Source organism: Crinia signifera, chromosome 7, assembly GCF_055691185.1.
Source record: "Crinia signifera chromosome 7, ASM5569118v1, whole genome shotgun sequence".
Lineage (NCBI taxonomy): Eukaryota > Metazoa > Chordata > Amphibia > Anura > Myobatrachidae > Crinia > Crinia signifera.
In genome coordinates, this window is record NC_139223.1 from 167057180 (window position 1) to 167084480 (window position 27301).

At 48.1% G+C, this 27301-nt stretch overlaps 1 protein-coding gene across 7 annotated transcripts in view; it reads left to right on the forward strand.

The window, feature by feature from the left end:
• Positions 1 to 27301, forward strand: part of GULP1 (GULP PTB domain containing engulfment adaptor 1) — a 228484-nt gene that overhangs the window by 26984 nt on the left and 174199 nt on the right. Inside the window, exon 1 of one of the 7 annotated variants that reach the window (XM_083154248.1) lies at positions 3869 to 3890. The exons of the other annotated variants lie outside the window; for them this stretch is intronic. The gene's annotated coding sequence lies outside the window, so the exon portion shown is untranslated. Of the gene's footprint in view, positions 1 to 3868; positions 3891 to 27301 lie in introns of those variants that run through there. 7 annotated transcript variants of the gene reach the window in all.

The window sequence follows — 27301 nt, forward strand, 5'->3', positions numbered from 1 at the left end:
TTGACCTTGCACGGGGTACAAGGTCCGCGTACGCCCTGGATGGAGGAAGGAAGGGAGATAGGCAGGAACACACAAACAAACAAGACGACACTCACCGTCCTCACTCTTGTACTGCGTCCGCACTCTTGTACTCTAATCCACGGTTCTCCTCACAGGTCCCTGTAAGGAGACAAACACCAGACCCGTGCAGAGCCTAACAAACCTAAACGTGGCACGACTACATAACTACAACACAAAGCCCTAGAACTGACTAAGTGTGTGTGGTGCAACACAAATACGCAAATCTAAACAACTTTGCTCTGCACGGACAACATACAATACAGTACAAGACCTTACCAACCAGCTGCTCCTTTAACCTCTGCCTGTATTCAGATGTACTCCCTTAGAACAGTCACCGAAACCTGGGTAGACAGCCGTCTATCCCAGCTCAGGACCTGTGGTGTGGGAGGGCTGGATCACCCTTCCCTTCCTATACAGTTAACTAACATACAAAATGGCCGACAGACCTAAGATGGATGCCGCAGGCCTATAAAACACAGACAGTAGACCTGCCGACAAGACACAGGCCGGAGGTCTGTGGATGAAGCACAGACCGGAGGCCTAGTGATTAGGCACAGGCCGGAGGCCTGACAATAAGGCACAGGCAGGAGGCCTGTTTCAATTAGCCCCCCCGAACTATGGGGGCCTCGGGCCTTACACCCGGCTGCTGTGCAACGGGCCTAGTGCCCGGCTATCTGAGTCACGGGCCTAATGCCCGGCCTATCGGGATAGGGGCCACGGGGAGGAGGCCCAGCACAATACCAAAGGGCCGGGGGGGCCCAACAATCAAGTGGCCACGGGCCAAGAGGGCCCGACTACAAATCCCACAGGCCGGAGGGGCCTGAAAATACCCACGGGCCTAGTGCCCGACTCCCGGTGGTCAAGGGTAGGGGGTAGGTGGCCTGGGGCCGCCTACCTGGGGTTGGGAGAGGCCGCGGGGGGGAGCTTCCTCAGCTCTGATGCTTTCCACCCCCGCTGGCCTCTCCGTGGGCGGCAGCCATCTTCTTTCTTCTGCCGCTGGCCTGGCCTGGCCAGCGGCGGCGCCGTTTCCGCTCTTCTTCCAGGAAGCGCCGGAGATCTTCTTTCTTGATCCCGGCGTCTTCTCTCTGCAGCGGCCGCCGGAGCTCTTCAATCCGTCGCCGCTGTGTCCTCTCTCCTCCGGCGTCTTCTCGCTTCAGCCGGGGCGCTCCGCCGGCGTGGGACCTTCCTCCTTGTTCGCCTCCCGGCGGCGTCTGACGTCAGACGCCGGGGGCGGACTTTTGGACGGCGCGGCGAGCGCTGATTGGCTCGCCGCGGCCGTCTGTCATTGGCCGCCGATTCGGGAGCCATGGCTCCCGAACGGCGGGAGATTCAAACTGACGCGAGCGGCGCTTCGCCGCCCGCACTGTCAGCGCTGGGATCGGTGCATTGATCCCAGCGCTGTTCCTGTCCGCCGCTGTCTGCCCTATTGGCACAGGGATCAGACAGGTGATCCCTGCGCCGGGGGAGGTGGCGTCCCGTGGGGGACCCAGCCCTCCCTCTCCTCGTCCCTGCTGCTGCTCCGGTGCTGGGAGCAGGGGAGCTGTCCCAGCACCGGGGCACACCATTACACCATCATTGTCCAGGGGAATGCCCACCTGACTGGTAACATTGCTGTGGCTGTTTGTGAAGCCATGCATCATTCTGTTGGTGTTGCTGCATGTCAGAGTTTGACCGATGCAATTGAAGCTGAAAGCAACAATGGACGGCAGCAGAGTAGCAGTGTGGGGAGAGCATTTCCAGCCCGGCGGCACCCAGTTTTGCATACTCTGCTGAGAAAGTTGCACTGGCCTTGCAAGATATGAGAGAGACCAAAGGCTGTTTCACATGCTCCGGATGATGCCAGGCAGCAAAACCCCGCATGGCCAAAAGCTGTGCCGTACACAGTAGTTAATAATGGACAGCATGGTGTCCATTCACACGGGACGGTCAGAGAAAGAGAAGTAGACATATGAGAGAAAGAGAGAGTAGTGGCATAGAGAGAGAGAGAGGGAGACATGGAATAAATAGGGAGAGAGAGAGACCAGTGATAGAGACTAGAGAGAGACCAGTGGCAGAGAGAGAAAGAGACAAAGGAGAGTGATAGAGACTAAAGAGAGAGAGGAAGACATGGGACAGAAAGAGAGAGACCATTGGCAGAGAGAGAGAGAGACTAGTGGCATAGAGAGAGGAAAACATGGGATAGAGAGAGCGAGAGAGATCAATGGCAGAAAGACAGAGACTAGTGTCAAAGAGAGAGAGGGAGATATGGGAGGGAGGGAGAGAGGGAGACATGGGAGGGGGGGGGAGAGAGGGAGACTAGTGGCATAGAGAGAGGAAAACATGGGATAGAGAGAGCGAGAGAGATCAATGGCAGAAAGACAGAGACTAGTGTCAAAGAGAGAGAGGGAGATATGGGAGGGAGATATGGGAGGGAGAGAGGGAGACATGGGAGGGAGGGGGGGGGAGGGAGAGAGGGAGACATGGGAGGGAGGGGAGGGGAGAGAGAGACCAGTGGTTGAAAGAGAGAGACATGAGGTTGAGAGAAATCAGTGCCAAAGAGAGAGGGAGTCATGGGAGACAGGCAGTCTGCAGGTATAGACAGTAGGAGACATTGAGAGAGAGGGGAATACATTGAAGACAGGCCGGGGCGAGGAGAGAAACCAGGGACAGAGAAAGGAGACATCAGGAAGGAGACAGAATTACCAGGGTCAGAGAAAGAGGGTTACGTGGGGGAGAGAGAGAGGAAGACATGTTTACATGTCACTATGATGTGATTATCTGCTCCTGTGGTGGTCTCATATAGAGTGCAGTATCCCTGCCAGTGTCCAGCTGGTCAGCATACAGTGGTGCTGTTACAGGTACCTCGCCACTTTCTCTCCACACCCTTGCCTTAAACATCAGTCTGGATACAGCATGACTCCCTGGAAAATGGAAATGGTGTGGTGATAAAATAGAGGAGACCAAGGGTAGATAAGGGTGACAGGGGGGTGCACTAACATCTGCTCCCCCACATTGCTGGCTTCCGCATTCTTAATAATCGAATATGCACAAACATATGTGATTAAGGCAAAGGATAGATCCTGGACTTCTGGGTCTGAGACCCACGAGTCCCTCTGCACATGCACAGAGTGAGGGCTCCGACCACGGGTCGTGCTGGGTGGGATTCATGGGGTATCGGCAGCTTTTTCTGGCATTACTCTATTTTGCAAAAACCCGGCAATTGCGATTTAGTGCACAGGGAACAGAGGCGTAGGGAGGGCGGAGCCACCGGAGCTCATGCTCCGGGCGGCCATTGGTCAAATGGCGCCGCCGGCCCGCCCCCCCCCCCTCCCCTCTCCGCAAATGATCCCTGCCTGCACATGTCAGAGGTGGCGTAAATAAGGCTCTGTACTCCGTAGCCCAAGCATTTGCGGGGGGGAGCCAGCCATACGTGGGCGCAGTGTCAGTGAGTGCAGCAGCAGTACCTGTAGGTAGAGGCAGGAGGAGAATGCCGAGGCTCAGTCCTTGGCGGCGATAGCTGCTCAGCAAGGTATGCGAAGCAAGGAGGAATTCTCCCTGCTCTGCTCCCTTGCTGAGATGAGGTGCGCTCAGTGCTGTCACTGCCATAGCAGCCTGCGCCTGTCTCTGTGACCTCCGATCTCGCTCTCACTCCAGTCCTGATTTATAGACTGTGGCAGGCTTTATAATCAACCTAAATCCTCACAGTAAAGCATATTACAGTGAGGCTTTAGATTGATTATAAAGGCTGCCACAGTCTGAGTGAGCTGAAACAAACAATCACATGAACTTGTCTGTGTCTGGAGTCCGGACAGCTGCACCTGGAGCCTGCCTGCCTGCCACCCCAGGACCAGGTCTGAAACTTCTATGATTATATGTTCAGTAGGGGAACAGGAGGGATAACTTTGATGGGAGGGACAGGAGGAGGGATAATTGTTATAGGAGGGGAAGTAGTGATGGGTGAAAAGGAAGGATATGTATGAAAAAAATTATAATTAATGTATGGGGGCCCCAAAACTTTTTTTGGCAGGGGGGCACAAAATTTCTAGTTACGCCATTGACACAAGTTCAAGTATAATACTATCTAATGGGCAGCATGCTCCGGCGGCTGCCCTGCCCTGCTCGCCCCGGTCCCTGCCGCCAAGCGTCACGGACGGTGAGGCCGGAAGGCGGGCTGACACTCCTCTCTGTCCTCAATTGCTGCTGCTGCTCGGTTCGGCTTCCGGGCAGTGCAGCATAGCAGCACTAAAGACTCCTCCCAGAGTCACCAGCCTCTGCTACGCAGAGTGACTCACGCCCTCCCCCCTGGCTACAGCAGCGTCATCATCCTTCCCAAGCGCTGGCTGTAGCCTGGAGGAGGAGAAGTTGTTCTGCTGCGGCCCGTGCCGCCCTGTTATCCAATTATAGCTAATAAATGTTGTTCATAATAAACATAGTAAAAACTTATTATTATTATTATTATTATTTACAGCTGTCAGCATCTTATATAGCGCAGCAGATTCCGTTACAGCATCTTATATAGCACAGCAGATTCCGTTACAGCGTCTTATGTAGCGCAGCAAATTCCGTTACAGCGTCTTATATAGCGCAGCAGATTCCGTTAGTGTCTTATATAGTGCAGCAGATTCCGTTACAGTGTCTTATATAGCGCAGCAGATTCCGTTAGTGTCTTATATAGTGCAGCAGATTCCGTTACAGTGTCTTATATAGCGCAGCAGATTCCGTTACAGCGTCTTATATAGCGCAGCAGATTCCGTTACAGCGTCTTATATAGCGCAGCAGATTCCGTTACAGTGTCTTATATAGCGCAGCAGATTCCGTTACAGCGTCTTATATAGCGCAGCAGATTCCTTTACAGCGTCTTATATAGCGCAGCAGATTCCGTCAGTGTCTTATACAGTGCAGCAGATTCCGTTACAGCGTCTTATATAGTGCAGCAGTTTCCGGTACAGCATCTTATATAGCGCAGCAGATTCCATTACAGTGTCTTATATAGCACCGCAGATTCCGTTACAGCATCTTATATAGCGCAGCAGATTCCGTAACAGAGTCTTATATAGCGCAGCAGATTCCGTCAGTGTCTTATATAGCGCAGCAGATTCCGTTACAGTGTCTTATATAGCACAGCAGATTCCGCTACAGCGTCATATATAGCGCAGCATATTCCGTTACAGTGTCTTATATAGTGCAGCAGATTCCGTCAGTGTCTTATATAGCGCAGCAGATTGCGTTAGTGTCTTATATAGCACAGCAGATTCCGTTACAGCGTCTTATATAACGCAGAAAATTCCGTCAGTGTCTTATATAGCGCAGCAGATTCTGTTACAGTGTCTTATATAGTGCAGCAGATTCTGTTACAGCGTCTTATATAGAGCAGCAGATTCTGTTACAGTGTCTTATATTTATTTATTATTTATTTATTAAATATTAACAGTTTCTTATATAGCGCAGCAGGTTCCGTAACAGCGTCTTATATAGCGCAGCAGATCCCGCTACAGCGTCTTATTTATCGCAGCAGATCCCATTACAGCATCTTATATAGCGCAGCAGATTCCGTTACAGCGTCTTATATAGAGCAGCAGATTCCGTTACAGTGTCTTATATAGAGCAGCAGATTCCGTTAGTGTCTTATATAGCGCAGCAGATCCCGTTACAGTGTCTTATATATTGTCTTATTTTTTTAGTTTTTTCTTTTCAAATGTAACATGCCAACACATGTTAGCCACGCCCCCAAATCATTACCGGGGGGGGGGGGGGGGGGGGAATATGCCCTTGCTCCGGGCACCATGGCACCTAGCTACACCGCTGACAGGGAAATGTAGAAAAACTCTGATAACAGGGTTTTTACTGCATTTTCCCTTTAGTGCATATCTCCTAGGGTGAGATAAAAAGGGAGAGAAGGAGTGTGACAGCAGAAGGCAGAGTGAGACAAGGAGAGGTTAAAGGCAATAAAGAAGTTGACAAGGAGATAGTGGGTGATTGGGTCATAGTGGTCAACAGGGAGATAGTGGGCGACAGTTGTGGCTACATCTAGCGACATTATAACTTGGATGGGCTGTGAGATGCAAACTGGGCATGACTGTTCCTCCTGTAGGCCATGCCCACATTATGCCACTGCTCCTTCTCCTTAGACTGCAAAAAGAACAGCGGCATACAGGAGAAGGTTACTGACAGGATGCAGGGTGGGGTTTAGTCGGAGGGGTCCGGGTGTTAGGGTTAGGTCCCTTTCACACGCTCCGGCTCCTGCCGGGTGGCGAAACCCCGCACGGCCAAAAGCCGTACACAGAAGTTAATAATGGACATGATTGTGTCCATTCACATGGGACAGCCACTGTAGCCATCCCCTCCATTGTAAATTTCGCAGTGCGGCATGGCTTCTTGGCCGTGCGGGGTTTCGCCGCCTGGCAGGAGCCGGAGAGTGTGAAACGGGCCTTAAGCAGTGGGGAAAATTAAGGTCCGGTTGCAGTGGAGGGATATGCTGCGCAAGGGAGGTTTAGGCTGAATAGGGAGAGGGTCAGGGTGCATCAGAGCCCCATTGGATGCTGGGGTCAGTCTTTTGGCTTCCAGCATTATAAATGAAGGTATATGGTATTTATTCTAGTGGCAACTAGTAATGGTAGTAACAATGGAGTACATACAAAGTTCAAATCTTTAAAAATGATATACTGTAATGACAAGAAAAAAAAAATATATAGAGAGATATATATATGTTTTAGAAAACTCACTGTGCACTGTGGGACTCAGGCTGAGGCAGTTTCAGGCTAGGTACAACAGAATTTGCAGTGTGCCATCTGACTGCCCTACACAGGTCACTGCACTGACCTGGCTGCTGACCTCCACTTGCAGTCCGTTATTATCCCAGCTCTGAAAACGGCTTCGGGGGAGAATAGTCTCACTCTCCTTGCAATCTTCTGTGCTGTAAAATCTCCGGGTGAGCAGCTGCAGTGCTGGGTCCTAGCTCCTAATCTGTTGCTGCTGCAGAGAGTGTGAAAGCTGCAATTCACAGCTCACTCTGCTGGCGCGCTGCTTCAATAATGTGACAGGCACAGTGGAGTGTAGCTGGCAAGAACAGCAAGCGAGCAGCAGCCGGGTGCACAGCAGGAAGTGCGCCTCTCGTGACCGGCGCCTCCCTGCACCGCATCCTCTGCTGAGCGGGTTGCGCCGGCCCTGGCGATTAGTATCAAGTGTGATATAACTCCCTGGAGGCGAGATGTACCGCAATTGATTAGTACATATGCGATTAGTATCAAGTGTGATATAAGTCCATGGAGGCGGGAACTACCGCAATTGCTTAGTACATCCCTCCCCTAGTGAGTTATTGATGTCCTTATGGTTTTTGGAAGTTTGTAAAACAAATAAAAAAAAAATGTTTTTCCTGTATGTTGTATACTGTGTGTAGGTTTTTATGTTGGAGGTTTTTCTTACGGAGCCTCCCACAGACTGGATAAATCAGCATGAAGTTAGATATATTTTTAATAACAAAAGTTCAGATGAAACTCCTTCATGTGGTGATTAATGATGGAACCCCCTCTTCTCCTCCTCCTCTCCTCCTCCTCTCCTCCTCCTCCTCCTTTGCTTAGATAAAGTTAGCAGATAATAGGTTGCACGCAGGATGGAGAGCCGTCATTAGTAATGTATAGAGACAGGATTATATGCATTTGCATATTTGCATATGCATTCGCATATTTTGCCCATTCTCACTTGTTATTGCATATTTTACCTAAAATGTATTGATGGTGCATATTTTAGGACCCACCACCTTTCTATCCACGAATCACAGCACTGATTTGCCCTCCTGCTGGCCAGGTAGTGGTAGAGTGTGCAGGCCGGGCCAATATGTCCGCAGTGTGGGGGACATTGCTCTAGGCTGCCAACCTATTTTAATAAAAGTCAGTCAGGGCGGGTTATGCCACAAAGCTCCTGAACCTTTGCCTGCCCCTGGCCTGGGACTTTGCGCAAGGAGAGAGACTTCTGCAGCAGAGGAGGTGGGCGGAAGGATTGTGACATCACGCGGCGCGGAGGAAACTCCGGGTCACAGTGAGTATGCGGCGCAGGGAGGAAGCCTTCCACTGCGCCGATTTCACATGCTATGTTGACATTTGATCCATCTGCGCTAGAGATGAGGGTCTGTGTAGTTGATAACAGAAGAGCCTAGGACGCTGCAGTCTGCTGTAGCAGCCTGGAAGAAAAAAAATCCTGTGTACAGCACTAAACATCTGCAGGTGCTGTGGGCCTATTTTTGAGGTTTATTTGCAACTAATAGGATGCTACTTTTTAAATAAATAAGTTAAAAATGACTTTTTTTATTATTTAATGTAGCATATTTTAACACTTTTCATGCATATTTTAAGTATTTTTCATGCATATTTGCATGCATATTTCAAGCTTTTTATATTGCATATAATCCTGTCTCTAGTAATGTATGTCAGTGTGGACGTGATCTTATTTATTTGTAATTTATTTACAGCGTCTTATTGTAGACTAGGTGATTCATCGCGCCCTCCGGGCGCTCTTCACACCGTCGTGAGGGGCTTTGCCCCATTAGAAGTAGGAATATATGTGAGTGTGAAATGTAGTGTAATTTGCTGAATAATGTGCTTACAGTGCATTTGAGAGCATAAATGTTTTTTAATGAAAGTGCATATAAGGTACGGATGTGTGTGTAGTTGTGAGTATAGGAGGCACGGAGGGGTGTGTGAGTAGTTGTGAGTAATGGAGGCATGGATGGGTGTGTGTATTTTTGAGGCATGGATGGATGGGGGTGTGTGTGTGTGTATTTGTTTGTATTAGAGGCATGGCTGTGTGTGTGTGTGTATAGTTGTGAGCATTGGAGACATGGATGGGTGTGTGTATTGGAGGCATGGATGTGTGTGTGTAGTTGTGAGTATTGGAGGCATAAGTGAGTGTGTGGCTAAACGCACACTAAATAGTGTGCAATGAAATGTTTAAGGGAGCAGAGCTGTGTTTGAAAAGGCGTTGGTGGTGTAGTGGTATGGGGTGGTGGGTGGTACTTACATATGGTGTTGGACAGTGAAGTTTGGTGGCAGCAGGTTGTGGAGAGTGTAAATAGATGTGGGGATGTGTTAGGTGCAGTAGTGCGAGGTGCATGCGTATTGCAGATGTGAGTGTAAAATGTGAGGTTTAGTGAGTGGTGTAGGGTGCTGGAGTTAATAGAGATATAGGGTAGGTAGTGTGAAGGGTGTGTGATGTAGGTGGGAGTATTAGAGGCATAGATGTGTGTGTGTGTGTGTGTGTGTGTGTGTGTAGTTGGTAGTTTTGGAGGCATGTATGGTTATGGGTGTGTGTGTAGTTGGGAGTATTGGAGCCATGAATGGGTGTGTGTAGTTGGGAGTATTGGAGGCATTGATGGGTGGGTGTGTGTGTGTGGGTGAGTGGGTGAGTGAGTTGGTAGTATTGGAGACATGTATGGGAATGGGTGTGTGTGTGTTTAGTTGTGAGTATTGGAGGCATGAATGGGTGTGTGTGTAGTTGTGAGTATTGGAGGCATTGATGGGTGTGTGTAGTTGTGAGTATTGGAGGCATGAATGGGTGTGTGTGTAGTTGGGAGTATTGGAGGCATTGATGGGGGTGTATATGTGTGTAGTTGTGAGTGTGTTGGAGAGTGAAGATTGGTGGCAGCACGGCGTAGAGAGTGTAAATAGATGTGGGGATGTGTAGTGGTATGGGCTGCTGGGTGGTACTTACATATGGTGTTGGAGAGTGAAGATTGGTGGCAGCACGGGGTGGAGAGTGTAAATAGATGTGGGGATGTGTTAGTTGAAGTAGTGTGAGGTGCATGTGTATTGATATGTGTGTGTGTGTGTGTGTAGTTTTGAGTATTGTTGGCACGGATGGGTGTGTGTATAGTTGTGAATATAGGAGGCATGGAGGGGTGTGTGAGTAGTTGTGAGTATTGGAGGCATAAGTGTGTGTGTGTGTGTGGCAAAACGCACACAATATAGTGTGCGATGAAATGTTTAAGGGCGGGATGTTGTAACATCCGCGGCCCCCTTCGCCGGCTACCGCATTATTAATAACGGCATATGCTATAACATATGCCGTTATTCATGCAAGGGACAGCTCTTGCGGTAAGCGCTGTCCCTTGCGATGCGGTGCCGGCGCTGGACTTCCGGGTCTGTGACCCGGGAGTCCATCTGCGCATGCGCAGACCCCGGCGCCGGCCGCAGGGCACGCTGGGAGGGATCCGTGACGGATCCCTCAAACAGCGCTGCGGTAAGAAGCCCATAGGCTTCTGCAGGGATTCGCCAGCTTTAGCTGGCGATTCCCTCCGCAGCGCTGACACTGCGGAGGGGGCATATAGCATATAGAAATGCGGTAGAAACCCCGAAAACGGGGTTTTTACCGCATTTCTGCTATATAGCATCCCGCCCTAAGGGAGGTTGTGTTAGAAAAGGCGTTGGTGGTGTAGTGGTATGGGGTGCTGGGTGCCATAAGCCTACCCAAGTAGTACATGGTTAGTGAGAGTGCAGCGTGATCAGGTTATGGAGGGTGGGGCTGACCGGCACCCCATAGATAGAGAGGCGTTGGTAGTGTAGTGGTATGGGGTGGTGGGTGCCATACGTCTGCTAAAGTAGTAAATGCAGCACGGTAATGTTTAAGGGGTAGCTGCTGTTTTACTACTTTAGCACACATATTATGGCACCCACTACCCCATGGTGGTGTAGTGGTATGGGGTGGATGGCATAGTACTTACAGTCTTGTGCAGTGGTGGTCAGCAGCAGTCCGTGGGTCCGGGAGAGTGCTGCTCTGCGTCATCTATGGGCGGCTTGCGGTGTAATTAAGGTGGCAGTGGCGGGCGCACGGCAATGTAGTGTGCGGCTCTGTAGATCCTGGTGGGTGTTGGGAGACGGGTCTTCCTCTGGAGCATGGCAGTGTACGGGCAGCGGCTGGCGCATGGCAATGTCTTGATTTGCCGGGTATGTGGAGACGGCAGTGGGTGGGCAGGGGCGGGTCTTGTGGCGTGCGCACGGCAATGAGCTGTGTGTCTGTGACAGATGCGGGCGGGTGTGGGGGGACGGCTCCTCCGACAGAGCGAAGGCACTGGTTGGCTGGCTGGGTAAAGAAGGTGCCAGCGGCGGGCGCACGGCAAGGCTGTGCGTCTGAGTGATGCTGGCGGGTGTGGGGGACGGGATCTCCGACAGTGAGGGCAGGGGGGGGGGGCAGCTAGTATCAGGGCGTGTAGTGCTGGAAGGGGTGGTGAGGACGGGCCGAGGGAGATGCAGGCTTATTGGTGAAGGGGGTGCGGGTGTGGGCGTGCTGTGCTTTGGTGGGGCGGGGGGTATGGCGGTGTTTGTGCTGAGAGGGGGAGTGGTGCTTGTTAGCAACTACATCTGTTATGAGAGTGAGGGGGAAGGGGCGCGCGGTGTGTAGCGGGGGGGGGGGGGGTGGTGGCAGTGTATGGTGGGGGGGAGCACGGTGTGTAGCCTTGGAGCTGGCCGTGTATGGGCGGCCATAGGGGGGGTGTTGGGCTTGGAGGGGGTGGGTAGTGCATACTTGCCGACTTTTGAGCTGGGCTTTGCGGGAGAGAGCAGCTTGTTAGAGGAAATAGGGGGCGTGGGAGCTCTCAAACGTAATTTGGATAGCTCCGCCCATGGTCCCGCCTCATTTACGGCATGTAAATGGGGCGGGCCATGGGCGGAGCTATGCAAAGTACATTTCAGAGTGTACATTATAGGTACATTTTGCAAATTTGAAAATCTTTCCTTCTTCCCTCCCTCCCTCCACGACGCTGCTGCTTTATAAAAAGAAATGTTCCTCTCCTCCTGCACCTTATATGTTATAAGGTAGTGGGGACTGGGGAGGGGAGCAATTTTTATGAAGCTGCAGCGGCAGCGTGGGGGTCTGTAGCGAGGGGGGGGAGAAGAGACAGGCTGAGCCCGAGCCCTATTAAAGAAAACAGCAGGGAGCAGAGGGAGAGAAGCAGGAGGGAAGCCTGCCGCTAGCTTACCATGTACTCTGCGGCGCTGCCCTCTGCTGCTCCCGTGTCTGCCCCATGCTGTCACTGTGCTGCCGCTGCCAGGGCTATGACGGTGACCTGACCACGTCCGGTAGTACAGAACCCCAGCCGGCATGTAATAGGAAAGCCGCGAGGTCACCGTCAGCCCCTGCGCTTTGTAACTTGCGCATGCGCAGTCACTGGGGTTTTTTTTTTTTGACAGGCAGCCTAAAAGGCGGGAGGATCCCATAGATTCCCGGGAGACCGGGAGAACGGATCAAAAAGCGGGATACTCCCGCTAAATGCGGGAGGGTCGGCAACCCCATACCCTCCAACATGTGAGGGTCAGAATTCGGTACAAAAAAAAAAAAAAAAAAAAAAAATCCGGGAGGGGCGTGGCTTCGGGAAAAGGGGCGTGGTCTTGCCGATAGTTTCAATACCCACCGTGTGTGAGTTGAACATAATAATTTACCTGCCCCGCTGGTCCTCTCCTGCTGCGCTGCGCATCGATCAGGTCTCTGACTGACAAACAGCATGCATAAGTGAAGTTCTTCTCCCGTCTATCCCCGAGCAGGAGGAGACCGTGTCCTCCCTTGGTGCACCTTGGGAGTTGTAGTCTGGTTCGGCGGCTCCCCTTCAGGCTCCCTGGGGAATAGCCGGCAGTCTGAAACTACAACTCCAAGAGTCCCCCTAGCCTCCTCGGCTGAGACAGAGAAGTGCAGGAAATGGAAGGAGGCGACACGCTGCAGCTGAAGCCTGAAGGCTAGAAAACCGGTACAATAGGTACAGGGTATGCAACCCTGGGGTAGTGTGTGAGGTTGTGTGCCGGCCGGATGATGTGTGTGTGTGTGTGTGGGGGGGGGGGGGGCGCGGTGTGTAGCCGTGGGGCGGGGTTAGTGGCCGAGGAGGGGCGGATTGTGTGGAGAACAGAGGCCAAGGGGGGTGGTGTGTATTACGGAAGTGGCCAGGTTTTGCAGTGTGGCTGACGGTGGACGGGCCTGTCAATCACCCGTGTAACCCCCCCCACCGTTTGCCACACTGCTTTGAGTGACGGATCTGGCTAAATATATAAGAGATAGTGATAAAACAAACTGGGTAAGAACAGACTTGGAGGTAGGAGGGCCCTGCTGCAAGCTTACAATCTATAGGGATATTGGAGGGAAACACAAGGACAGGCACCAGTAATAGCATAGCAGTCCCACCAAGTTACAAGTCCAGAAGGGAAGCTATATAATACATAAGTGCCTCAGAGGGTTATGTGTGCGGTATATAAATATGATAGGCTTGCCTGAAGAGGTGAGTTTTCAGGGAACGCTTGTAAGTTCGGAGGATGATCTTCTTCCTTATAGTAAATCCAGCACAAATCTGTGATATCAGTCTCAAAGAAGAATAGCTTTAAAGCTGTAGTTATAATGGTGACATTCACAATGCCAGCATTCAGAGTCGACATCACAATGTCTACAGTTATGTCTACATTGTTAAAATGATGAACCCAGGATCAAAAATATTCTTTGGCCTCCATACTGAAAATATGAACAGCGGGCACCAAATACGGCCGCCAAAAAAATTTGAGCATGTTTCGCGTGGAATTGGCGTGGCCACATTATTATGTGTCAGAGTAGGGTCCACTATTCACATTACACCACATAGTAGTGCCACTTGTACACATTGCGCCAGGTAGAGCCCCTCATACCCCTTTCAGATGTCAGTTAACCCAGGTTATTTCCAGGACGAGGTGAGGTGTGAAAGCACCAAACTGAATACCAGAGAGAGTTAGATTTGCGTGGGGTGTGTTCTAACTGAAATCTAAATTGCAGTGTAAGAATAAAGCAGCCTGTATCTACCCTGCACAGAAACATATGAATGCATTTGCTCCCCCTGCATGGAAAAATGGTTTATTCCAGACACAAAATGACCTTCGTTTTTGCTTTATTGAATCTGGTATATGGCCTGTTAATAAATAATATCTGAACATAATTAGTAATATCCCTTTTATATAAATAGACAGCATACTGCAGAATCCTCAGTCGTGGAGCCGGGAGTTTGCATGTAAGCAGAGATGAGTGAAGTGCAGCGAATTCTCATGCAGATAACCCCAGGCGTAGTTACTACAGTGTGAAGGTCGGGCGCTAGATTCTGTCAGTCATTCTGTTCTATATTCATTTGTATTTCACAGTATACATAGACAATGAATTACTGTAAGATGGAACTAGGACCAATCATTCATTATGTTGTTGTGAGATGGGGAAATGTATCAGATCTTCTAATAAGGCGCCTACTGAATTATACTGATTGACCTTTAACCTATACTTAACTTTATAAGGCCTAGAAATAACTCACAGATACCTTATTCTAAAATAAAGACACAAACACCAACTGCATAAGTGTAAATGGTCATATATATTTATTTAAAATGGTATGACCCTTATTTGTAAAAGGGATGGCAAAGAAAGAACGCTTGAGACCAGTTACAGTCCGGGTTGCTAAACATGGAGGCGACGGAAATGCCCCAATCCATAACACCCCCTATTGTGAGGTACAGCTCGCGCTGTGACGGATTCCCCGCCCCTTCTATGACATGGCGAGGACACTTCCAGGAAGTGTCCAACATCCCCCTGCAGAGGCAGGACTCACCAGCCATCCTGGCAAAGGGGGTGGGTGCAATACAGCACAGCGACCACCTGACACCTCACCTGACCACTGGTCGAGAGCGCCTTCTCGCTGATTTTTAATTAAGGTTATAGAAGCCAAATTAGATGAAATAGCCCAAAGGCCAGGTAGCACAAGAGAGAGAGAGAAAGGGAATAGGGAGGGTGGGGTTCCAGATTCAAAGAGGAAGTGACTTCCCCTGACTTCACCTAATATACTCCTCTGTAAGCTACCTCCCTTAAGCAACCTGATTGGCTGACCAACCTGCCACTCACTCCTGAGCTTTTCCTGGGTAATCTGCCTTCTACAATAACTTTATTTAACAATCACTAAATTCACAGGCTCTAAAAATGCGTCCCTACAATCCACCCTATGCTCAGCAAGTCCGCCCCCCCTGCCACCACCCCTCTCTACCACCACCGCTAAACAGCTTACAACGGTGTGAAGAGCGCCCGTAGGGCGCGATGAATCACCTAGTTTCATATAATGCACTTGATACATGACATGATAGGCAAAAGCTGATTGGTTCCTGAGCGAAACTCCTCCTCTCTTTAGAAGGTTTGATACATCTCTCCCTTCTGGTGCATCCAAGTAGGAGAGATATTTTTTCAAGCAAAAATATGGGTACTTGTGTGTTTTGGCGGCGCCCATCGCATCGCATACCATAAGGCATACGATGGTATGCGATGCGACGCGATATCGCGTGATATTGTACAATGCCATACAATTTTAAAATTGTATGACATTGTATATGGCATACAATTCCATACAATGCGATGCGATTTAACATTGTATAAGCACCCTAATGGGTGCTTACAATGTTAAATGCACCCCCCCCCCGCCACCCCCCACTATGAACGTGAACCCGAAGCATGGCGAGCTCAGCGAACCCGCGAGGGGCGGCGGTACGGGTCCTCCGACCTTTTCATACCCCCACTATCCACGTCGGCGTGGAGTTGAGAATAGAAAGTTTGGTGAGCGCAGCGAGCCACTGAGCCCGAAGCGTGGCGAGGGGACGCGGATACCTGTGAAGGCCGCGAGGGGACTCCGATACCTGTGAAGGTATCCGCGTCCCCGTGCGGGGCTCGCTACGCTCTCCACGCTTCGGGCTCAGTGGCTCGCTGCGCTCGCAACACTTTCTATTCTCAACTCCACGCCGACGTGGATAGTGAGGGTATGAAAAGGTCGGAGGACGCGTACCGCCGCCCCTTGCGGGCTCGCTGCGCTCGCCATGCTTCGGGTTCACGTTTATAGTGGGGGGGTGGCGTGGGGGTGCATTTAACATTGTAAGCACCCATTACGGTGCTTAAAAGCACCCTTTAGGGTGCTTATACAATCTTTCATCGTATAACCAACCAGCTCCTAACTGCCTTGTTACAGACAGTGTTTGAAAAATGACACTTAGGAGCTGGCTGCTGGTACTTTATCTTTGACCACTTTATCTCTCTCCACGGTAGTGTTAGTAGACCCCTAAGGTCTAATGGTTTCTAAGGTCTAATGGTTTGTTAGAATTATCTAACCTGTTAGTTGTAACTATAAATGACAACCCAACTTCTAGGACCCAATAATAAAAATTCTTTCTTGGGTTTGGCCATCGTTGTCTCCTGGAAGTACAGTATGTTGCACGGTCTGACGCAGGATAAGTCTTATCACCTACGGATGCTCTCCCGATTTGTTATTGTGTTCTGTATGTACTCAAGGTTGCTACTTACTGAAGATGTAGCTGCTGCCTTGAAGGATGCAGCCCAGGGACTCAATCAGTCGGTCTCCGGACTTCCTGCCAAAGTCAAGAACAGAGCGGTTTGATATTTAATATGAAACCCTACTCGTCCAGTCCTCGCCATGGTCTGTCAGGCAGATCTGTCATGCTTCTGTTTGTCAACTGCAGAGTAAGAACTGTAAAGGTTATCCCATTAAGGGCTATAGAACTAATACGTTTCGCACCAATAAATATATCCAGCAAAAGAGCTTATATGAACCCATTCATATCATCGGCGGATTTTAGTCTTCGCCTTCACACAGTTTGTAGCAGTCGTTCCAAACTCAGTAACTGTCTCCAGGAGATCTGGTTCCTTGGGCGTCCAGGTTTAGGATTGGGACATACGGTACTGTAGTGCCTACACAGATTGGGATATGCTCTTCTTATAGAGGGGTACCCGCTCTCATAGAACAGGTGCTGCATAGACGTGGCATCAACAAGTCATATATCCTGTACTACTGTCATAATCGTGAAGACCAAGGATGGGGAAAGATCTCCCCCCAAAAGTATATGGTCGTTAATTCGACATATATTAGGTCGAAATGTAATAGGTCGACAATGGCTAGGTCGACAGTCAAAACGTTGACATGAGTTTTTCATGTTTTTTTTTTTAGTCGACATGTGCCGTCAGGCGGTATTTCATGCCCTACCATCCACTACATTGCGGTGGGAGAATTAAATAGTGTACAGAACACAGCAACGCACCGTGCCCGATGCATGGCGAGCCACGCGAGGGGACACGGTGTCCATGTTGACCATGTTGACATGCAGGACAAAAAAAAGTACAAAACTCATGTCAACCTTTTCACTGTTGACCTAGTCATCGACCTTCCAACCCTGTCGAACTTAGTCATGTCGACCTATTTCATATGTCTACAATCTGTGGTTGACCCAATACATGTTGACCTAATATGTGTTGACCCTATGACCAGTGTTCCCTCTAAGCTGTGCGCACGTGCGCGCGCACACACCTCGACGAGCGTGCGCACAGACATTACAACAGAGTGCACAAAGCAGCAGTGGTCCCTTTTTGCAGTTGTGGACTCAATTAATGTGTGTTTCACCCATTAACTATATTGTGTGCTGTGTTTTGAATGTTTAAATGTTTAATATCATTTTGAAGTAAAGTTAACACAAATGCTGGACGTCATTTTCCAGTTATATATAATTGACGCACAAAAATTAAAATTTCCTTCCAAAGTTGCACAGCCAAAATCTTTTGCCGCACACAACCTTTATAAAATTAGAGGGAACATTGCCTATGACCCATACCCCCTCCCCCAACCTGGCTTCCAGAACCTCATGAAAACCATATGTAAAATAAAGAGAATCCCCTGTGTGAAATAATGTGTGGTCTCCGTGGATTCGTACCTTACTTAAGAACATTTAAAAACTTTCGCATCAAGGTATCTTATCAATATACGGGCACTGTGTGTGATGCCGTCACATCAAAGTATCTTTTCAAGTGTGTGCAAGTGCGTACCAATACTCACGATAGTATTCGTGTAATCCCTCTCATAAAGATTTCTTTTCCATTGCGTTGATTTAAAGGATTTTATTTGTGATATAAAATTTCAAATTTCAAAAGACAGAATTTGTAAACGAGTCTGTTTAACGGTTGTCAGCCCTGTAGCCATGCCCTGCCAGCTCTAGGAGGAACGGACCTGCCCCTCCACCAGTTTTGATTAATTTTTTTTATATAGAAAGTTTTATTCTGTCTTTTGAAATTTTATATCACAAATAAAATCTTTTAAATCAACGCAATGGAAAAGAAACCTTTATGAGAGGGATTACACGAATACCATCGTGAGTATTGGTACGCACTTGCACACACTTGAAAAGATACTTTGATTTGACGGCATCACACACAGTGCCCGTATATTGATAAGATACCTTGATGCGAAAGTTTTTAAATGTTCTTAATTAGGTAAGGTACAAATCCACTGAGACCTACGATCCGTTGAGTATAAAGAAACCCAGATAGGCTTACCCTCACTGATGTGTAAGTGAGGTAGGAATACCTACAAACTGGGACATATTCTTCTTTTTAAAGGATTAGAACATGGGTCCTCAAACTGCGGCCCTCCAGATGTTGTGAAACTACAAATCCCAGCATGCCTTGCCACACTTTTGCTACAAGGCAGTGTTAAAACTGTGGCAAGGCATGCTGGGATTTGTAGTTTCACAACAACTGGAGGGCCGCAGTTTGAGGACCCATGGATTAGAACAAACTTGTAATTATTCTCACGATAGAAACACATCCTCTTATCTTTTATCTCCTCTCTACTAATCTACCTGAAGTAGCGCCATGCCACTACCAAAAACCCCCCTTTTTTGCTTTTGCATGTAGCCCACACATGTTAGACAGCTTATTTTTTACACTGCAATATAGATTTCTGTTTGAACACCCCCACGCGACTCTCTCTGCACATGTTACATCTGCCCCACCTGCAGCGCAGCATGGGTATGCCCACTTGTGTGCTTTTTTGTTTTGCTACCAAAGCTGAATCCGGCCAAGTGCGGTATATGCTTGTTATACGTGCCATGTTTTCAGAATGTCATCACGTCTTCCGATTGCTCTGTTATTACCTCTGTACTGCAGGATAGCAGCAATCTCACACTTTCACATAGACTCCTGTAGTTCATATCTATCCCCTGCTGTCGGAACGGTCCTAAGGCTGATCAATCTGTCATTATGTTACACACACCTGCGGCAGCTCTGCGGCTCCCCCTTCCACCTAGCGTAGATTGGTAAAATAAATGAATCACCGCAGAACCGGTGTTTGTACATTTAATCTGTAAATCATCATTATAGAGCCTTATTTTGGTTCACTCTTTCTGACAAAATACTTCTTAGATGGACAAAACCATGTGCACTGCAGGGGGCAGATGTAACATGTGCAGAGAGAATTAGATTTGGGTGAGTAATTTTGTTTCTGTGCAGGGAAAATACTGACTGCTTTGTTTTTACACTTCAATATAGATCTCACTTTGAAGTAAAACCCCACCCAAATCTAATTCTCTCTGCACATGTTACATCTGCCCCACCTGCAGTGCACATGGTTTTGTCCATCTAAGAAGGATTTTGTCAGAAAGAGTGGACCAAAATAAGGCCCTTAAACCTAACGCACATTACTTACATACTGTAGTGTTCTCTGTACAAGTGCGACATCACAGTCATTGTGTTACTTCAGAACAATGGTTTGCGACATTAGTTCAACATTTGTCACAATAGGGAATAAAAACAGCGACGTTGTAATATTGGGCATAATTCAGACCGGATCACAGTTCAAATTTGTTCTCAGAATGGGCAAAACCATGCTGCACTGCAGGTGAGGCAGATGTAACATGTGTAGAGAGAGTTAGATTTGGGTGGGGTGTGTTCAATCTGAAACCTAAATTGCAGTGTAAGAATAATTTAAATCAGCCAGTATTTACCCTGCACAGAAACAATATAAAGGCCCCCATACACTAGGGCGACTTGTCCTAAGGACAAGTCAGCCCCGATTTACCCTGAGCTTCCCTGGCAGGATGGGAGTGGGGACCGGCCGGGGGAGTGACAGGAGCAGGCTGGGGGCGGGGTGCGGTCCTGGGTACCTGTAGGTGCAGGCTGTAATCTGTATTGTGCACTGGGAGAGCCTCAGCCTCTTCAGATGCAGCGGCGCTGCGGCAGGCAGGGTCAGGAGCGGGGACCGCAGATTCAGAGAGACCGGGTGCGCAGCGCGAGAATAGAAAGAAATCCCATTCAAAGGACTGGGAACTCAGCCAATCAGCGGCCGCCCAGTCTTTTGAATAGGATGGTTTCTATTCTCCCGCTCGCCGTGGGGACCGCAGAGCAGCGGAAGAATAGAAATCATCCTATTCAAAAGACTGGGCGGCCGCTGATTGGCTGAGTTCTCAGCCAATCAGCGGCCGCCCAGTCCTTTGAATGGGATTTCTTTCTATTCTCGCGCCGTGCACCCGGTCTCTCTGCATCTGCGGTCCCCGCTCCTGACCCTGCCTGCCGCAGCGCCGCTGCATGTGAAGAGGCTGAGGCTCTCCCAGTGCACAATACAGATTACAGCCTGCACCTACAGGTACCCAGGACCGGACCCCGCCCCCAGCCTGCTCCTGTCACTCCCCCGGACGGCTGCACATGATTAATCTTATGTGCAGACCGTCCGACATCCGGCTCTGATCCGATGTACACGGGACCGCGCATCGGATCAGATCGGATGTCATACACTACGCAATTTGCCCAGTTTCACCCGATTTCTCGGCCCAATCCTCCAGAATCGGGTGAAATCGGGGCCAAATCGCGAAGTGTATGGGGGCCTTAACTGTAACTCCTCCAATATAACGCTCTCTGCATACGTTACATCTGCCCCATCTGCAGCGCAGCACGATTTTGCCCATTTTGAGAACAAAATTTAATCTGAATTAGGCACCGTGTCCTGAAGGCTGGTGACAGGGTTGTCTGGTCCGGTGAATGACTTTGTGCTGTGTTTGTCCGTTTATGACAATATTTGATACAGAACTTTGTATCTTTATTAATAACTTTCTTTAAGATAAAGGAAGATAAGTATATTCTTGCTAGGTTCTTGTACAGTACCACACGTCCGTTAGATTTACCACTAAGGGGCAGTTAGCTCATAAACTATAAAGACTTAAATCTCTCGCTGTCCGTTAGCCAGGCACTTCTTATATACAGTGTATCTGTTCTGGTCACAGAGCACAAATCATTAACCCCACTGAGTTCCCTCTCAGCTAAATCACATTTACCTCAGCTATAAACATAGTTGCTTATTTTCCTAGCCAACTTCAGTAGGCTCCCAATTCAGTCATACATCTCCTGCTGTCCTGCATTGCACTCCTAATCTCCCAGATTCTTATAAATCTGCCATGACTAAACTTTATCAGAGGAGAGGCTGTGGATGTGCGTATCAATCAACTCAGAGACACCTGTGCAGCTTGAAGTAAGTGCGTCTTTATTCAGCCTCATACCATGAGACTACATCTCCAAAGATGCACGGCATGCATCTACAGAGGTTGTCACTGATCTGAGTACGATATTAGGGGTGATGAGAGGGAATTTTCAAGATCATGTATTAAGAGACTGACTGACTTTTCGACCTGTGGTAATTGAGATCTGGGGAGGTGCAGGCGGCACGGTTCAGCAAACGCATTATTGCGACACCACACCCCACATTGTGGCTTCAGCCGGCCCCCGCACCGCTCACTTCACCTTACATGAGGAATATTTGTTCACTCTCTCGGGAGCCAATAGAAATCCCCATATCAGTCAGTGTTCTGGTTATTCCATCACAGTAGATATTACTTATTTATTGGCAGTTATTTATATAGCGCACACTATGGCGTCAAGGGGAAATACTGAGCCCGAAGCATGATGAGCGCAGAAAGCCACGCGAGGGGAGGCGATACACTTTAACGGTGTCCGTGTCAACTATGTCCATATCCGGGAAAAAAAAACCATGAACAACTCATGTCGACCTTTTCAGTCCCGGGATTGAAAAATGCTCAATCCTGGATTCCCAGGATCCCGGTATTGGGTTCCCTACTAAAAAATAAATGACCCGGCCACCTCACATATTTACTTACATGTGCGAGTGTGCCTGGGAGTGGATGGTGCAGCAGAAACGTGAGGGGCATTGTGGCCAGGAGCAGGAAGGGCGGTGTGGTCCGGCCTTGAGGCAATTTGGTGGGTGGAGCGGCTGGGAGCCTGGCAATGCGTAAGAGAGTGAGATGGGCATCGCGGCCTACACAGCGTGACCTCTGACCACGTCACCATAACAGATCTCTATGATGGAGGCGCACTCTGAGAATGATATAATATAATAGATCTGTCTATGGAGGTTATTCTGATCGTAGCGGCCAAACGTGCGTACGTTCGCTATTAACGTACGCTATCCGTACGCGGCCGTTTGGGTTAAGTCCACCCACAAATCAGCCGCATACGTACGGGCAGAAACAACGTCGAAGGGGAGTGGCGTACAATTGAGCGGACGCCAACGTATACGGACGGACCAGCCCTTACACTCCGACAACTGGCGTACAATTGAGCGTACGCCACCGTTTACGGACGTCTCTCGTCCGTCTTCCCACCGACTTCTTGCGGCTATCTGAGCGTACGCCAGCTTGCACGGACGGGTCCCTATTGTTTTCAATAGAAAACTCAGCTTATGTCACCGCTCGTGAGAGTGAGCGTACGTCCGTGTACGCTGGCATGCTTCACATATATGGACCTGCAAATCTTGCCTTTCAACTATAATTATGAAAATTAATTAATTGATTGAATTAATTAATGTGCAAAATAGTGGGCATGGGCTTAAAACATTGCTGAAACATCCTTTGTAGGTGTTAGATGTGGTTTATGTTATTGTATCATAAATACAAAACCTATGTTTGTATTAGAGTGAACACGTTGACACATGTCGACTTGTGTAGATTGAGTGTGCTACTGTGTAAAGTCTATGAAAGCACGTAGTGAATGTGTATAACTGTTTAACAAATACCTACCTTAGCATATATAAGCAGGTCTTAAAAAGATTCTTATCTTAAATTAAACAAACCTTTAAATGTAGAGAAGTATAGAAAGATAAGCTTCCAATGTGTTTGAGTGCTGTGTGTGGCTTGCAGGTAGTGAAATCATGGTTTTGACTTAATAGACTGCAGCATTGGTTATTACATTCAGGTGTATGTGTTTGAGTAGTAATCAGCGTAAATTAGCAAACCCAGGCGTCCGCTGTCATGCGGTATCTGTAGGGGTGGTCTGAGGTGGCGGTTGGCGGCCGCCTGTTTTGTGTCCGAAATGAACGGTGCATTAGTCGATCGTGCGGTAGTAGCACCGTTCATTTTTGGTGCACACCCCCGTGTACGCCCATGTTTACGCCCATTTTCCCTCATTATTTCGGCCGCTCCCCTCAACACGCCCCTATGCCGCCCCCAATGCCCGTACTCTCGCGTACAGGTTTTTTCGCACGGAGAGACCCGTCCGTAAGCGCTGTGGAGTGTTCGCGCCTGCGCATTAGCGAATGTACGCATGCGCAGATCATGAAAAACCCCGGAACGTACGCGTACGGCCCGGCCGCACCAACCAGAATAAGGCCCTCTGTGACTGAGGCGCACTCTGAGAATGATATAACATAACAGATCTCTGTGACAGAGGCGCACTCTAAGAATGATATAACAGATCTGTGTATGTGATGGAGTCGCACTCTGAGAATGATATAACAGATCTGTGTATGTGATGGAGGCGCACTCTGAGAATGATATAACAGATCTGTCTATGTGACGGAGGCGCACTCTGAGAATGATATAACAGATCTGTGTATGTGACAGAGGCGCACTCTGAGAATGATATAACAGATCTGTCTATGTGACGGAGGCACACTCTGAGAATGATATAACATAACAGATCTCTGTGACGGAGGCGCGCTCTGAGAATGATATAACAGATCTCTATGACGGAGGCACACTCTGAGAATGATATAACATAACAGAACTGTGTATGTGATGGAGGCGCACTCTGAGAATGATATAACATAACAGATATATGTGACGGAGGAGCACTCTGAGAATGATATAACATAACAGAACTGTGTATGTGATGGAGGCACACTCTGAGAATGATATAACAGATCTGTGTATGTGACGGAGGCGCACTCTGAGAATGATATAACAGATCTGTGTATGTGACAGAGGCGCACTCTGAGAATGATATAACATAACAGATCTGTGTATGTGACAGAGGCGCACTCTGAGAATGATATAATATAACAGATCTGTGTATGTGACAGAGGCGCACTCTGAGAATGATATAATATAACAGATCTGTGTATGTGACGGAGGCGCACTCTGAGAATGATATAATATAACAGATCTGTGTATGTGACAGAGGCGCACTCTGAGAATGATATAATATAACAGATCTGTGTATGTGATGGAGGTGCACTCTGAGAATGATATAACATAACAGATATATGTGACGGAGGAGCACTCTGAGAATGATATAACATAACAGATCTGTGTAAGTGATGGAGGTGCACTCTGAGAATGATATAATATAACAGATCTATGTGATGGAGGTGCACTCTGAGAATGATATAACATAACAGATCTATGTGACGGAGGTGCACTCTGAGAATGATATAACATAACAGATATATGTGACGGAGGAGCACTCTGAGAATGATATAACATAACAGATCTGTGTATGTGACGGAGGCGCACTCTGAGAATGATATAACAGATCTATATGATGGAGGTACACTCTGAGAATGATATAACATAACAGATATATGTGACGGAGGCGCACTCTGAGAATGATATAACAGATCTGTGTATGTGACAGAGGCGCACTCTGAGAATGATATAACAGATCTGTCTATGTGACGGAGGCGCACTCTGAGAATGATATAACATAACAGATCTGTGTATGTGACGGAGGCGCACTCTGAGAATGATATAACAGATCTATATGATGGAGGTACACTCTGAGAATGATATAACATAACAGATATATGTGACGGAGGCGCACTCTGAGAATGATATAACAGATCTGTGTATGTGACAGAGGCGCACTCTGAGAATGATATAACAGATCTGTCTATGTGACGGAGGCACACTCTGAGAATGATATAATAGATCTGTCTATGTGACGGAGGCGCACTCTGAGAATGATATAACATAACAGATCTGTGTATGTGACGGAGGCGCACTCTGAGAATGATATAACAGATCTATATGATGGAGGCACACTCTGAGAATGATATAACATAACAGATCTGTGTATGTGATGGAGGCGCACTCTGAGAATGATATAATATAACAGATATATGTGACGGAGGCGCACTCTGAGAATGATATAACAGATCTGTCTATATGACGGAGGCGCACTCTGAGAATGATATAACATAACAGATATATGTGACGGAGGCGCACTCTGAGAATGATATAACATTACAGATCTGTGTATGTGACGGAGGCGCACTCTGAGAATGATATAACAGATCTATGTGGTGGAGGCACACTCTGAGAATGATATAACATAATAGAACTGTGTATGTGATGGAGGCGCACTCTGAGAATGATATAACATAACAGAACTGTGTATGTGATGGAGGCACACTCTGAGAATGATATAACATAACAGATCTGTCTCTGTGATGGAGGCGCACTCTAAAAATTATATAATATAACAGATATATGTGACGGAGGAGCACTCTGAGAATGATATAACATAACAGATCTGTGTATGTGATGGAGGCGCACTCTGAGAATGATAGAACATAACAGATCTCTGTGACGGAGGAGCACTCTGAGAATGATATAACATAACAGATCTGTGTATGTGATGGAGGCGCACTCTGAGAATGATATAACATAACAGATCTATGTGACAGAGGCGCACTCTGAGAATGATACAACATAACAGATCTGTCTATGTGACAGTGGGATTTAAATCTTGGTAATAACTTCACATATACTAAGTCATCAGAATGTGATAGCTCTATAAACTATGGTTAATGATTCAATTAAACGCTAATTGTTCTGCCTCGTCCCTCCAGGAAGACAACCTTATTAGTGCGCTTTCCATTGTGTGCTGCAAATTATGTAACAACGCATTTTCATCTTCTTAATTAGTTTTTAGTGACACTTGGTAACTAAAAGACTTTTACTAACAGTTTTTTAATTGACCATATGAAGATAATTCTTGTCACTGCGCTGGTATATCCAATCTCCAATATACAAAGCACTATATTCCGTTCCTAGATGCGACACAGATAAAGAAATTTAGCTTTAACTCTAAGGGCCTAATTCTGTACCGCTTGCTAAGAAGCGTTCGTCCACTCGGCTTACTTACCCATACTTACCTACCGTCCTGGAATGTCTGGGAGGGTCCTGAAAATTGTGTGTCCTTCACGGCCCGCTGGAAGGGTGGGCAAGCCTCCGCATTTAGCGGGATCCCCCACCATCCAAAACCCCCCTCCCTCTGCCTGTCAAAGAACAGCACTCACGTCTATTTTGGCTAGTGGACAGTGCTAAAATGACGAAAGAGCCGGATTGGGGCAGGGCACAATCCCAGCAAGCCCCACCCCCGGAGAAGCTGCAGATAGCATCATCTCCGGTCTTCTCATGGCGAGGAGACCCTTAATGTTGGTGCTAGTCTGCAGGGGGGGGAGGGGGAGTCAAGCCCAGTGCTATGTGCAAGGATAATAATATCTAGATAGATAGAGTTATCCAAACTACTGTAGATCTAAAGATAAAGCTCACTGCTCTGTCCTGTGTGCATACGGCAACCTACCTACTGACGGTAGAAGAATAAGTACTGGTCATATCTCTATGGCAGCCATTTTCTTGTAAACATTACGTGTGGCGGTAAAATCTCTGGCACGGTCGGAGCTGTTGGTAGGGAGGAAATTGTGTTTTACATGCGTTACTAAAAAGTGCCCTAAACCATTCACCGATTTTAATGTTCTCCTGTCGAGCAGGAGGCCTTAACTCTAATCAGAGGAGGTAAATATATTGGCTTTTACATATATTTCTGTAAGGAGGCTGCGATTAAACTATAAAGCCATATAACGCGAAAACATGAGGTAAACAGACGCATGAAAAGCAAATTAAAACATATTTTTTTTTCGAACCCAATTTATTGTACACTTCATTTGTTTTTACTAAAGATGACAAAACTTTCCGGGGAGACATTTACCAAACTTTTTAAAGAAAACAAGGGCCCTTATTCTGGTTGGTGCAGTAATATCCGCGTGCATACGCCCCGCGTTTCATGGTTGTTCCCATGCAAACGCTGGGCGTACGTATGGTAATGCGGCTGTGACGCACGTGTAGGGGGCGGACATATGACATCGCCGGATGTCAGCTGCCCGCCCAGATCCCTGCTTTTG